Source organism: Sphaeramia orbicularis, chromosome 11 (assembly GCF_902148855.1).
Source record: "Sphaeramia orbicularis chromosome 11, fSphaOr1.1, whole genome shotgun sequence".
NCBI classification, from domain to species: Eukaryota; Metazoa; Chordata; class Actinopteri; order Kurtiformes; family Apogonidae; genus Sphaeramia; species Sphaeramia orbicularis.
In genome coordinates, this window is record NC_043967.1 from 42,335,774 (window position 1) to 42,349,461 (window position 13,688).

A 13,688-nucleotide genomic window follows, 5' to 3' on the forward strand; every position below is an offset into this window, starting at 1 on the left:
CTAATGGAATAATGCATTGGGGATTTTTGTGCAATGGTTTTGGTCGGCGGTGAGCGAAAATGGCGGTATAACGGCGGGCGGTTTAACGAGAGTAGACTGTACTGAACAACAAAAGAAATGCAAGTATGCTTCGGTATTGGTTTATATGGGAGTTTTATTATGAATATTGGTTTCATATGAGATATTTATATCCAGCTGTGAAATTTACAGTGGGTCTCTCTTGCTGTCCTTGTAGCACTGAGTTGACGGTCACGGAGATGGGCCAAGCGAATATGGCGATCCTGATTACAGGTGGTCACACGTGGTCTTCCGGATCTTGGTCTGTCCCGAGTGGTCCCTGTGTCACGGAATCGTGTCCTCAGCCTACTGATGGTGGACTCGTGCACCTGCAGACGTCTGGCAACGTTGTGAGCCGTTAAACCGGCATCAAGCACACCGATGGCGCGTTCTCTCAGATTATCGTTAAGGCGAGGCATCGTGGTAATGCAGTAACTTTTGAATCTTACCATTTCTTTTTATAGCCCCCGGATAAACAAAGGGAATTGCCACTCCCATTTGTTGCTCCCACTACCATATCACTCTATACTTGTACACGTGCTCAACACCACTCGTGGTCGTGTTTGCCTGCAAACACACGCTCCAATGGTTACAACTCACTTATTGTAATGTGTATCTCAGTTGACAACTCACAGGACAGCTGAACTGTTGCCTAAATTAACGACCAAAACTTGCATTTCTTTTGTTGTTCAGTATATTATGGCTTTATTGTTGGAATGTGACGACTTTAATCTCACAAACGAATGACATTTTTGTTAAATTATGAGTTTTTTTATAACTACGACTTTATTCTCATAACATTGTGATTCTTCTTGTATTCAACTTTATCATAAAATTACGGGTTTTATATCCATATTTTATGACTTTATACTCGTAGTGACAAGTGTTTTTATTTTCTCATGTGGTCCTAATACTCCATTGTAGCTTTATTCTCCAGTTCCCCCGTATTTGAAAAGCTAGGTTAGCCTCAGTTTAAAGTAGTTTACTAATCATGTAGGAGCACAAGGTTCAGAATCACAAAATGAAGACAAAAACCATGAAAGAATCTGATCATGAAACCGAGAGTTTTACTAAGAAGTAACGTTAGCCAAAACAATACATCTATTAAGGTCTGATTTGACCCAAAAATACAGCGTAAATTAATGTTAGCTGACATGAAACGGGACTCCACAGATCTAGGTTTGGTTTCCTGGATTTGTGGATCCATCTTCTTCTCTTTTCTTTGTCTTTCGGTGCCTGTAAAACGATAGTTACAACTGCTTTTCAAACCTGTTCATACAATCAATCTCACAACAGCTTTTCCCCATTTTTTAGTAAATATTGTTCTTCAGTTTAGACAGTATCGTAGCCAATGCTGTCACTTATCTCCCTCTTTCTGCCACTCAGTGGGCGGAACCGTGGTGACTTCCGTTAACGGTGACGTCACGTGCGTACCTTCTATATGCAGAAGTGAATTTAGCAATTGTACTCGGGGTTATTCACACACTCTACAAGGAAAATTTTTGTATTTCTGTGTGTGGAGTGAAGCTATCGAGGAGCTGGAGTTATAGGGGAAACAAATATGAAACAGTTAAAAATCAAAGGGAATCTAAAAATAATATTTTTCAAGAACAGTGAAGGTGTCTAATTATCACTGGGGGTCTGATGCTTTAAAATATTTATTTAAGAGAATCATATCAAAAATTTAAAGGATATCACCAGTAAATTTTTAGCATACTTACTCTTCACATTCCCCATTTGCTATAAGACCTTAACTTCAGGTTCATTTGTTCGCTGTTTGTTGAGCTTTCAGGAAATAGTGGCAACCTGATAAAAACGGAGCCGTCGCCTTGACAACCAACAAATTGCAAGTCAAAGACAAGAGAGCAGACCTTGTGCTGAATTTTATTTTTTTATTATTATTATTTTTTTAAGCTTCAGCAAGCCAGAAGGGAACTTTCAAAGTGGTATAACTGATGTAAAGAATAAATAAATGCACATAAACGTGAAAGAGGCTCAAACGCTAAAGCTAAATAAAATGAACAAATGTGACTAATTGCAAAGATGTGTCTTGTGATGATGTAAAGCCGTCAAATAAATGAGTTTGTTTTTCAAGAGGAATAAAAACAGCCATGGATCGTCAAGGGTGCTGCTTTTCATGAACGCAAAGACTTGTCGAGTCTAAAAAAAATCTAATCAAAGTGAAATATCTTTGAGAGTAAGCGATTAAAGTCTGAATCAAAGTCACAGTGTGAATGGAGTATTGGTGTTTATAGCGAGGCTTGTGTTGTTCACAAGTTTCTAAAATCTCCCGACGTAGTTTAAGCTTATAAAAACACTGATCCATCAAATAAAGATGCATCAGGATGGGACGTGTGAGCATTCGCAAGCAACTCTCAAAGAAAAAAAACGATGTTGCCTCTGCGTTTGTAATCCTCTGAGTAGATATTTTAGTACTTTGGGGGATGAATTGAAGGGAGGAGGGTGAATTCATCTTCCTGGAGGACAGTTTTGCTTACCTTGTCTCTGATTTATGTTGCAATTCATCCAGCATGCCAAGTTTTCATATCTGAGCAGAGAGCACCTGAACAGGAACATAAAGGGGTTCTACAGAATACTAATTCCATCTAAGACTGGGGTGTCAAACTCACTTCAGTACAGGGGCCACATCCTTCCAATATGATCTGAAGTGGGGCCGGACCAGTAAATTAATAACATAATAATGTATACATAATGCCAACTCCAAACATTTCAATGTGTTTTATAGTGAAAAAAGTAAAGTTACATTATGGAAATGTTTACATCTATAAACTGTCCTTTTAAAAACATGCAACAACCAAAAAAAAACCTGAAATTTATTAAGAAAAATGAATGCAATTTTAACTAGGGCTGGAAGAAAATATCGGTTCTGCAATATATCGTGATATTTCATTTCACAATACTGTATCGATATTAACCCTTTCATGCATGAATTATGAGAACCTTAGTCAATTTTTTTTTTTTCTGGAGTGTTTTTATACCTCCTTAGGCATAAAAAAAAAATTGCGAACAATTTTTTTTTTTTCATGGAGTTACAAAAATGTCCATGCATCTTAATTTTTAAGTAAGAAATATGTATTTAAAACTCAATATCAGAAAGTAAAATGAAAACAATGAAATAAAAACATTTTTAAGGCTACAAATTTGATGTTTTCTCACATTTTACCATACTCGAATGCTAGTTATTACCTCATATAATATGCAAAAACAACTCTTTTTAAAGTAAGTAAAGTAAAGTAAATTTTATTTATAGAGCACTTTTCACAGACAGAGTCACAAAGTGCTTTATCAATTCAAATCAGAATCAAATCAAGTTACAGAGACCCAACAGAATCCTTCAGGAGCAAACACTTGTGATTGGTGACAGTGGCGAGGAAAAACTTCCCTTTAACGGGCAGAAAACCTCGAGCAGACCCGACTCCTGAAGGAGGGCTGTCTGCCTTGACCAGTTGGGGTTTAAAGAGAGAGAGAGAGAGTAAAGGAGGAGAAAAGAGAGAGCGATAGAGATATAGAGAGACTGGGGGGGGGATGACACATGGAGTACGTTATGATGAATACATAGAGTGTAATCAGTCTGTGGTGGTCCTGGGTCAGGTGGGAGACTAAAAAGCCTTTTTGAACAGGAGGGTTTTGAGGTGTTTCTTAAAGCTCTCTACAGAGTCCATGGACCGTAGGTGTAGAGGCAGGTCATTCATAGATGTGGTGCCACAGCTTTAAAAGACCTGTCACCGCTGTGTGCTAAAACAGGTGCGTGGAACCATCAGCAGGTGCTGTCCTGAAGACCTCAAGCTACGAGTCGAGCTGTAGGGCTGGATCAGGGAAGCAATGTATGCAGGGGCTGGCCATGTAGGGCCCGGAAAAGTTAGCACAAGAATTTGAAATGAAGACGATATAGAACAGGGAGCCAGTGGAGAGATTTAGGATGGGAGTGATGTGGGTTCTCCTGTTTGTGCGGGTCAGAAGCCTGGCAGCAGAGTTCTGGACAAACTGTAGACGGGCCAGCTCCTTCATGTTTAAGCATGTAAACAGGCTGTTGCAGTAGTCTAAGCGAGAAGATACGAAAGCGTGAACGATCATCTCGAGCTCATTTGTGGACACCATAGATCTGAGTTTGGAGATGTTGCGTAGGTGGAAGAAACAGTTTTTGACTAGGTGTTTTTGTCTAACGAATAACAACTGATTTACACTTAAACATGTTACTGCAGATCAGGGTTTATCAAGAACAGCAAAGTTACAGTAATGGTATGAATTGCAGTGTATTATGGGATGCTGCATAAGTGTCCACTGTGTTGGCTGATATGGAACTAAACAACAAAACCTATGAATATACAAGAGAACAGCTGGAGAAGAACTGTCCACTGTAGTGACCACTGTGCATGAAAGGTTTAAAAGTACTGTATCGATATTTTTAGGTACTCTTTCAAATGCAGATATTGAGCAGGTTATTTTTAGTTTTTTTGTCTTTCTTTTTTGTTTATATTTTATTTATTATTATTTAACACTGTTTTATTAAATAATGTTCATTCCATTGTTGGGATTGAACTAAAATAATGTTCTGATGTTAGTTCTGAATGAATAAAATATGAACATTTGAACAAGATCTTAAACTGTAATGTCTGTAAAACAGAATTTCAGTTTGAACACAGGAACATTTTGTGATATAGCATTAGATGCTGTTGGGATCAAATAAAAATGTGTTGAGTATTTGGGCATATTTCTGGTGTAATTCCATTCTTCGGGAATAATCATTTAAAAAAGAAACAAAACCTATAAAAACTAGAAGCACTTGGAGAGCGCAGACCTCCGCCAAGGCTGATCAGTCCCCCCCCCGCCCCCCCGTGGGCCCCCCCATGCCAAGGAGGTTATGTTTTTGCTAGGGTTTGTTTGTTTGTTTGTCTGTCTGTCTGTTTGTCTGTCCGTTAGTGTGCAACATAACTCAAAAAGTTATGGACAGATTTGATGAAATTTTCAGGGTTTGTTGGAAATGGCCCCCCCCGTGGGCCCCCCCCACCCCCGATCACCACCAAAATTTAATCATTTCTTCCTTATCCCATTTCCAACAAACCCTGAAAATTTCATTAAAATCTGTCCATAACTTTTTGAGTTATGTTGCACACTAACAGACAGACAGACAGACAGACCCTGGCAAAACATAACCTCCTTGGCGGAGGTAAAAATTCCCTTTTAACAGTATCATGATATATCAGGATATATTGTATCGTGATCCTAGTATTGTGATTTGTATTGTATCGCCATATTCTTGTCAATACACAGCCCTAATTTTAACTATATTTTGCCTCTGCTTATCATTTGTAAATGTGCATTACAACTTACAGATGAACAATGGATCTGGAAATGCACAAAATATTTTAGTAACTGGCAGAATATTAGTAAAATTGCACTTACTTCTCTTAGGACATTCTAGTTTTCATATTTTTTGTAAAAGTCTAGTTTGGAAATTTACACAGTTTCATGTAATTTAACTTTTTTTTAACACTAAAAACAGAGGAAAATTTGGAATTGTCATTATTGTAGTTTTTATGGCAGTATTTTACTGATCTGAGCCATTTGAGACTAAAGTAAGGCTTTATACGGCCCCTAAAGCAAAAGGATAGATCAGGGTGTCCAAACTTTTTTTCAAGAGGGCCGGATCTGATAATTTGGACATTGCCAGGGGCCAGTGGTCCCTTCGACATTTTTAAACAGTAAAAGATTACATATAAATGCGCTGTTCTACAACAATTTTATTTTCATTGTCACATATCATTTTTTTAAAATGGCAATGTAAACAAATCTAAGCCACTCAGTTGTGAACAATTAAAAAAACAAAACAAAACAGTTTCTGCCTCCTTTCACATCTGGAGTCAGATAACCTAGAGCAAACTGTTAGAGTATCTTAAACTTCCAAGCGATTAAAAATCTTAACCCCACATTCATTTTAAACATGACTTATATGAGTTAATCATTACTCATATATTAATCAGTAATACAAAGTCTGTTAACGTTTAGATGAAAACATATGACTCTTACTCTTGTCTTCACAAAATCATTCAGAAAGTAATATTTGTGTCCATCTACAAGTACATAACACACGCAGTGACAGGCAACTAACCTGGCAACTTGGTAGCCTGCCTTGGTGGCGAATTCATTGAACTCCCAGGTTCACATGAAAGAGTCACTGTGTGGATTTAAAGCAGCTTGAATTGCTTCACTTTTTCAGAGCGCTCACAGTCCCTGCTAGCTTGTCATATGCGTTAGCATGTTTTGTCTGCTCCTGTCTCTTTACATTGAATTCCTTAAACAGACAACATCTCTTGACAAATTAGGCAAACACAATCACCTCGATTTTCAGTGAAAAAAAATTGTAATTCCCATCTCTCCTGGAAGCGCGGCCCTCACTGTCAACTTTCGTTTTTTATTACAGCGCCGTGGTTAGAAATTAGCGAAAAAGGTTCACGGCAAAGTCACAAAGCCGATAGAGTTAGTGGTGCTGCCACCATGAGGTGAAAGGAGAAACTGCATTTGAACCTTTTATGATTCATGTAGTCTGTTCAACAGTCCAAACGGGCCATAAATAATATAATATAAAACCCAAGCTGTGGGCCGTATAAAATCTGACCGCGGGCCGTGATTGGCCCCCGGGCCGGACTTTGGACATGCCTGGGATAGATTAATACTGTACAGGGTGGGGAAGCAAAACTTACAACATTTTGAGGCAGGGATTGAAAGACAGTGTATGACCATTAGTTTATTGAAAGTCATGAGAATTTATTTGCCACAGAAAATTGACATAATAGAAAATGTTTTTATTCTATGTGTCCTCCTTCTTTCTCAATAACTGCCTTCACACGCTTCCTGAAACTTGCGCAAGTGTTCCTCAAATATTGGGGTGACAACTTCTCCCATTCTTCTTTAATAGTATCTTCCAGACTTCTGGTAATAGTTTTTGCTCATAGTCATTCTCTTCTTTCCATTATAAACAGTCTTTATGGACACTCCAACTATTTTTGAAATCTCCTTTGGTGTGACGAGTGCATTCAGGCAAATCACACACTCTTTGACGTTTGCTTTCCTGATTACTCATATGGCAAAAGTTGTGAAAAGGTATGGATAATAGTGTTAGGTATGATTATGTTTGGTTTCAAAACAATTGACGTAGTGCCTGCTGAGAAAAAACAACTAAATGTTCACTGTAAATTTTGCTTCCCCACCCTGTATATTCAGTGTAATTTTTTGCATTTCACATATTCATCCTACTGGACTGGACCCTTTGGCGGGCCGGATTTGGCCCCCGGGCCACATGTTTGACACCTGTGATCTAAATTGTTATTTAAGTCTGTAGCTAAATCTTCAGGAGGGTTTGAACGTCACGCTGTTGCTCTCTGTTGACTGACTCAGTGGAGGCTCTTTCTCAGAAACAAGCACAGACGAAAGCCTCAGAGGGTTTTATTAGGAGCGAATCATTATTGAGTGCATCTCGCAGTATCAAACACCGCAAGAGCATTTTTTCCTTTTTGGCAGAACATTGATTGTGTCTATTCTTTTATGCTGCTCATCAGAATCAATAGTTTTACATTTCTATCTGAGAAAATCAGAGCAGAGGTTTTTTTTTTTTTTTTGGTTTTTTTTTTTTTCTTTTACTTGTCTTCTGCTCCAACTGTTTACAATTGTTCTCCGCTGCTTTGTCTGGTGAACAATACAGCGATTCGGAAAAACTAGTATGCCTGAAATGAAACAAAGATATTTGTACTGTTACACAACTTTGAAAACATGCAAACTCTTCGTGCCCACTCAGTTCATAAAGTTGAGTTTTGTGGGTGAAGTTTAGACCTCTAAGCACAGAAGCCCAGATTTAAATCCCTTGTGGCTGCCAGCAATAACAAGCACAAAAACTGTCCAATTTACTGTAATAGAAGTCCCATAATGTTGGACGGCAGTCAGGAGAAGTCCAACGCACACAAATGTATCTGAAAAATCTGCTTCACTTCAGGATGAGATTTTATTATTTTATTTCAGTTGCACATCAACACGCAAGAGAAAAAAAAAAAACAAAAAAAAAACATTCAAACAAGTAACATTTTTGTGCGGGAGAGGATAGAAGCCAAAAAAAGGCTTATGTGAATACCTCCCTAGAAATAAAACGATACACAGTGGGAAAAAAAAAGGAGAAAAAAGAATTAGATACGATATAACTGAAGTAATAAACTAAAGTAAAAACAATAAAATTACAAATCATCAAATACAAATCAAATGAGATACAGCCTTAGATTTTTTTCATGAATTAGAGTCCTTTTCAGATGCTTTTAAATAAAAAAAAATGTTCTCTATGATTTGTCTTAAGTGATTTATCACCATTTAACATAATGTATTTAAAAGAGGTATAAAGAATTGTTTCTAAATAGGTATGGGGAACATGAAGGATGAAAATAGTATGTTGCAAAGTTCAGGTGTGGTTTCTTGGAATTAAGAGAGTAATTTGCATTTCAGAGTTCTGATATGTGTGAGTGGATTAGAGTGGGGGCAGATGTGAAGTCTACATGAATGGGGATTGTGGGGTGAAATTATGGAATGGACCTTATGATTGCATTTAAGTTATCCACTCCTTTGGCGAAGTTAAAAAAAAGTACTTTAAGTTTAAATTATTCCAGAAATATTGAATTGAGATGGTAGATTGTGTTTTTGTTGTTGACTTTTTTTTTTTTTTATGTATATGTTATTATTATGGTGTAAATGCTCGATGCTGTACACATTTAAGTTGACATAAGTAGTGTATCAGTTGAAAAGGATAGGCAAAAAATAAGCTTTTGCTTCTAGCCCTATTCCTTTTTTGGTTTTTATGTTATTACAATTGATGTACTAGCAGAACAATGAGTGATGTAAAACCAAAAATAAATGTATTCATCATCATCATTTATTATAATATTATCCTCTGTATTTTGTTTTTTTTTTTCTAGTTTAACCCTTTCATGCATGAATTATGAGAACCTTAATCAAGATTTTTTTTTTCCTGAGTGTTTTTATTCCTCTTAGGCATGAAAAAAAAAAAAAAAACAATTTGATTGGATTCTTCTTTAAATCAACCGATTTTTCATGCAGTCACAAAAATGTCCACTCAGCTACATCATGAATTTTATTCTTGAAGCAAAGAAATATGTATTTAAAACCCAATATCATAAAGTGATATAAAACAGTGAAATGAAACCATGTTAATGCAGCTAATCTGATGTTTTCTCCATTTTAACATATTCTAATACTAGTTATTACTCACTTCATGGAGATAATATGCAAAAAATAAATATTAACAATTGATTTCCACTCAAGAACCAATTAAGAACAGCAAAGTTACAATAATGGTATGAATTGCAGTTTATGAGATGATGCATAAGTGTCCACTGTGTTGGCTGATATGGAACTAAAACAACAAAACCCACGAATATACAAGAGTAAAGCTGTAGAGTAACTGTCCACTGTACTGACCACTATGCATGAAAGGGTTAAATCATGTATTTTCTATATTTAATTCAATAATAGTGTAGATAGTCATAAAAGCTGATAAGTGTAGAGTTTTTATATCAAAAACATAGAAAACTGAGGAAAAAGTGACTCTGTGTTTTAGCCCCCCTTCCAAAAGTGGTGGGGGGTGCACTGAGCATGCTCAGATGTCTATGGAAAGAACAAAGTCTATTATATCAGCAAGTCTGGAAATGTTTCTATTGACCAAACAGTTGAATTTTTATGAATATTTAAAAGACCTCATACATTCAGAACGCTCACCACAGACACCATCAGGGGTTAAAGCGGTTTAAAACCCCGCTTTGATATAATGGGTAAATAATTGTCACAAAGCTGAAAACAGGATAGGTTTTCTGAGCTCATTAAATAACATTTTAGAGAAAAATGGTTCTCACAGGACATAAATATTTGGACAAAAGTATCGAACCACCTACACCTTCCACCTACAGGAGATTTATGACATCTCATTCTAAATCTAACAGTTTCAGCTCTTCTGGGAGGGCTTTCTACAGGAGTTTGTAATGTGTCTGTGGGAATTTCTGCAATGCATTTATTCATTCCAAAGGTGTTGGACGGGGTTGAGTTCAGACTCTGTGTAGGCAGGTAAAGTTCTTCCACACCAAACCTCATCTACTCATACCTTAGTGGATTATGTTATGTGCTCTGGGCAACAGTCTCAAGTAAAAAAAAAAAAAAAAAAAAAAAAAAGGGTCTTCCTCAAACTGTTCCCACAAAGCTGGAAGCGTAGAATTATCCAAAATGTCGTGGTACGCTGAAGCATGAATATTTCCCTTCACTGGAGCTAAGAGAAAAACAACCCCACAGCATTATTTCTCCCCCGCTTCACCAAACTTGATAGTTGGTGAATAGAGCTGCGTTCAACACTTGGCATCGTAGTTGGTGGAAAGTTCGCATTTAGCTGCTCGGCCGTGAAAGTCCTGCCATGAAGCTCCTGGTATCTTTTGGTTGAATTGTTAAAGGGGTCATATTTTGCTAAACCCACTTTTATTAGTCTTTGGTTCATGTATTTGTGTATTGGACCTAATAGTTCAAAAAGTTTGAATTTGAACCCTCCAGGTGCTGCAAAGCTATCTTCATCGAGTGGATGAATACAACCTGTTTTAATTCCTTCTTAATTTATGTTTTTAACTAGTTACGTCACGACATTTGCACATATAAGGTCAAGACTTCCGACGAACATTTCTACGAATACAACATAATTGTTTATCAGTAGCAGCGGTTGTAATAAAAACTGAAAATATGTCCAAACTTCAACATTTAGGATATTTTTATTGCAAAGCTTTATCATAGTACAGATTTGAGATGCCCTGATTGGTACATTGTGCTTCATTTTTTATATCAACACAACAAATGCACATTCAGGTATAAAAAGCCAAGAAAACGGTATTAATCGCTTTTCCATTGACCCTCAAATTGCGCAAATATAACTTGCGCATAAAAATTTACCTAATGGAAAAACAACAATTTCACCAAAACTCTCATGTTTTGATTAAAAATTTTTGCGCTGGAAAGAGGTGGTTTTTTTGGTTGTAGCGCAAATGGTATTTCACGCAAAACTGCAATGGAAAGACCTTTTTTCGCAACTAGAGTCAGGTGAATTAAAAAAATGGATGTTGACGGACGTTACAACAAGCAAAGACGAAACATGTCTCGGTATGTGTGGACACACCAGGAAACTCGATCATTTTTTAATTTAGTACGAGATAGAGGGGTAATATATAATAATAATAATAATGAATATATCTGTAAATCAACACTATATTTATGTTCGTCGCCATGTTTATGGAATGACTTCTCGTGTCATCTCGCGATAATAAATAAACAAATCATCGCATTTGTAATTTAATGGAAAAACCGACATTACACACTTCTGTTTTTTCAATATTTAGTAAATATCGGTAAAGTTTTGTGCAAATGTCGAATGGAAAAGCGACTACTGATAGTGAGAAAAGAGGAAGGAAAGAAGAAAAAAAACACAAACTCACAGTTTAACATCTAGTGCTACACTGTGGACTACTGCCTATATAGTAGATCCTAACTGTCCGGCCCTTCCATATATGACATCACTGGTTTCCAATTTTTTTCCAAATTCTCCCAGTTTGTCGTTCAGCGTGTATCTAATCCTTTTTAAGTGAAGGGTAGCCATCATTGTTGTTATCCAGGCTTTAAAAGTTGGGGTCTCTTTTGACTTCCACAACAGGAGAATGAGCTTCTTTGCACAGAGAAGGCCATAGGACAGGAGGTGGCGCGCTATCTTCTGCATATTTCTGGAGCTTTCTCAAGCACCCAGTACAACCAGTAGGGGATCTGGTTTAAGATGAACCCTGAAGACATTTGGAAAGAATGAAAATATTGCATCCCAGTAGGTCCAAACTTCAAGCTGATTACCTAAAATGTTCAGTTGTTGGTTGTATTAATGAACACAAGTGGCTGAACAGGACAGAGCAGCACAGTCAACAACCTGGAGAGGGTGGGGTATGAAGTGGTTCATTTGCATTTAAAGGGCCAGAGCTCAAAATGACCTTTCTGGTGTCATTACTCAGAAATAGGGTTGAAGATGGACCTGTGGAGTTGGATTAATGAAGAATTCAGACCCAAGCATAGCATTTACAGTTTATGTAGACCACAGGGAAATGTTTTAAGATGCATAATTCCATTTTTAAAAAAGCAAAATATCACTGCTTTAATGCTACTAAAGGTTTGGAACTCTGCCACTTGTATGCTGATTTGCTGTGCTTCCCAAACACTCCCACTTGTAATTGATCGTGGAATTATAAGAGGGAGGAATTTAGAACCAGTGCTAGAACCTGGTACAATACATCTCTCCTTTTTAAGGTTAATGTATGTTGTGCATTGTCTCAGTCTAAATAAATAAATAAATAAAATGAAAATGAAATGAAATTTGCACATATAAGGTCAAGTCTTCTGATAAACATTTCTCCGAGTATGCCATAATTGTTTATCAGCAGCAGCAATTAGGAATGGGAATCGTTAAGAATTTAACAATTCCGATTCTATTATCGATATTGCTTATCGATCCGATTCCTTATCGATTCTCATTGGGTGAGGGAATAACAGAGTACAAACGGGTGTGTTTGCATTAACTGTCTTTTATATTTCCATCTCTGCACAGAAAATATAACATATACAGTATGTACAAATAATAAGAACAGATGACGCTGGGCCAGTTCGGGGGGGTGTGCAGTGAAAGTGAAACTAAAGATGCTTTACTAATTCCTCTGTTGCCGCATTTCTACTTCGTGGAACCGGTTCGACTCGGCTCAGCTTATCTCCCGTTGTTGTGCACCTCATTTCCTTTCCCTTCTTACCTTCGGAAACTTGTATTTGAGGAGTTACGTTTGTTGCCCACACCGGAACCGGCCCGGCGTTCACTCTGCCACTACATTCACAAGCGCCGCTAAGTAGAGTATCAATACGTGACATTCCTGTAAATGATTCACATGCTGTGGACAAATGTTTGAGCATATTGGAGGGATTCCACCCTTTTGAAGACATGGAAGCTTTCCAAGTGTTCCAAGTAAGTGGACCTGGTGTCATCTTTTTAGACCGTTTCTGCCTCAACGCCATGTTAGCTACGTTTGACCAAAACAATGCAGCGTACGTGTGACGTCATCGCGCATGCACAACGAAGGTGGAATCGATAAGCAGAATCGTTAAGCAGGCAGGCAAACGATTCCAAGGAAAGGAGCTACTGAGAACCGGTTCTCAAAAAGAACCGGTTCTTGATTCCCATCCCTAGCTGCGATTGTAGTAAAAACTGAAAATATGTCCAAACTTCGAGCTGATTACCTAAAATGTTCAGTTGGTGGTTGTATTAACGAACACAAGTGGCTGAACGGGACGGAGAAACACGGTCAACAATGACCTTTCTGGTGTCATTAGTCAGAAATATTGTTGAAGATGGACCTGTGGAGTTGAATTAATGAAGAATTCAGACCCAAGCATAGCATTTACAGTTTATGTAGACCACAGGGGAATGTTTGAAAATGCATAATTCAGTTTTAAAAAAGCAAATGTCACTCCTTTAATGCTAGAGAGGTTAGGAACTCTGCCACTTC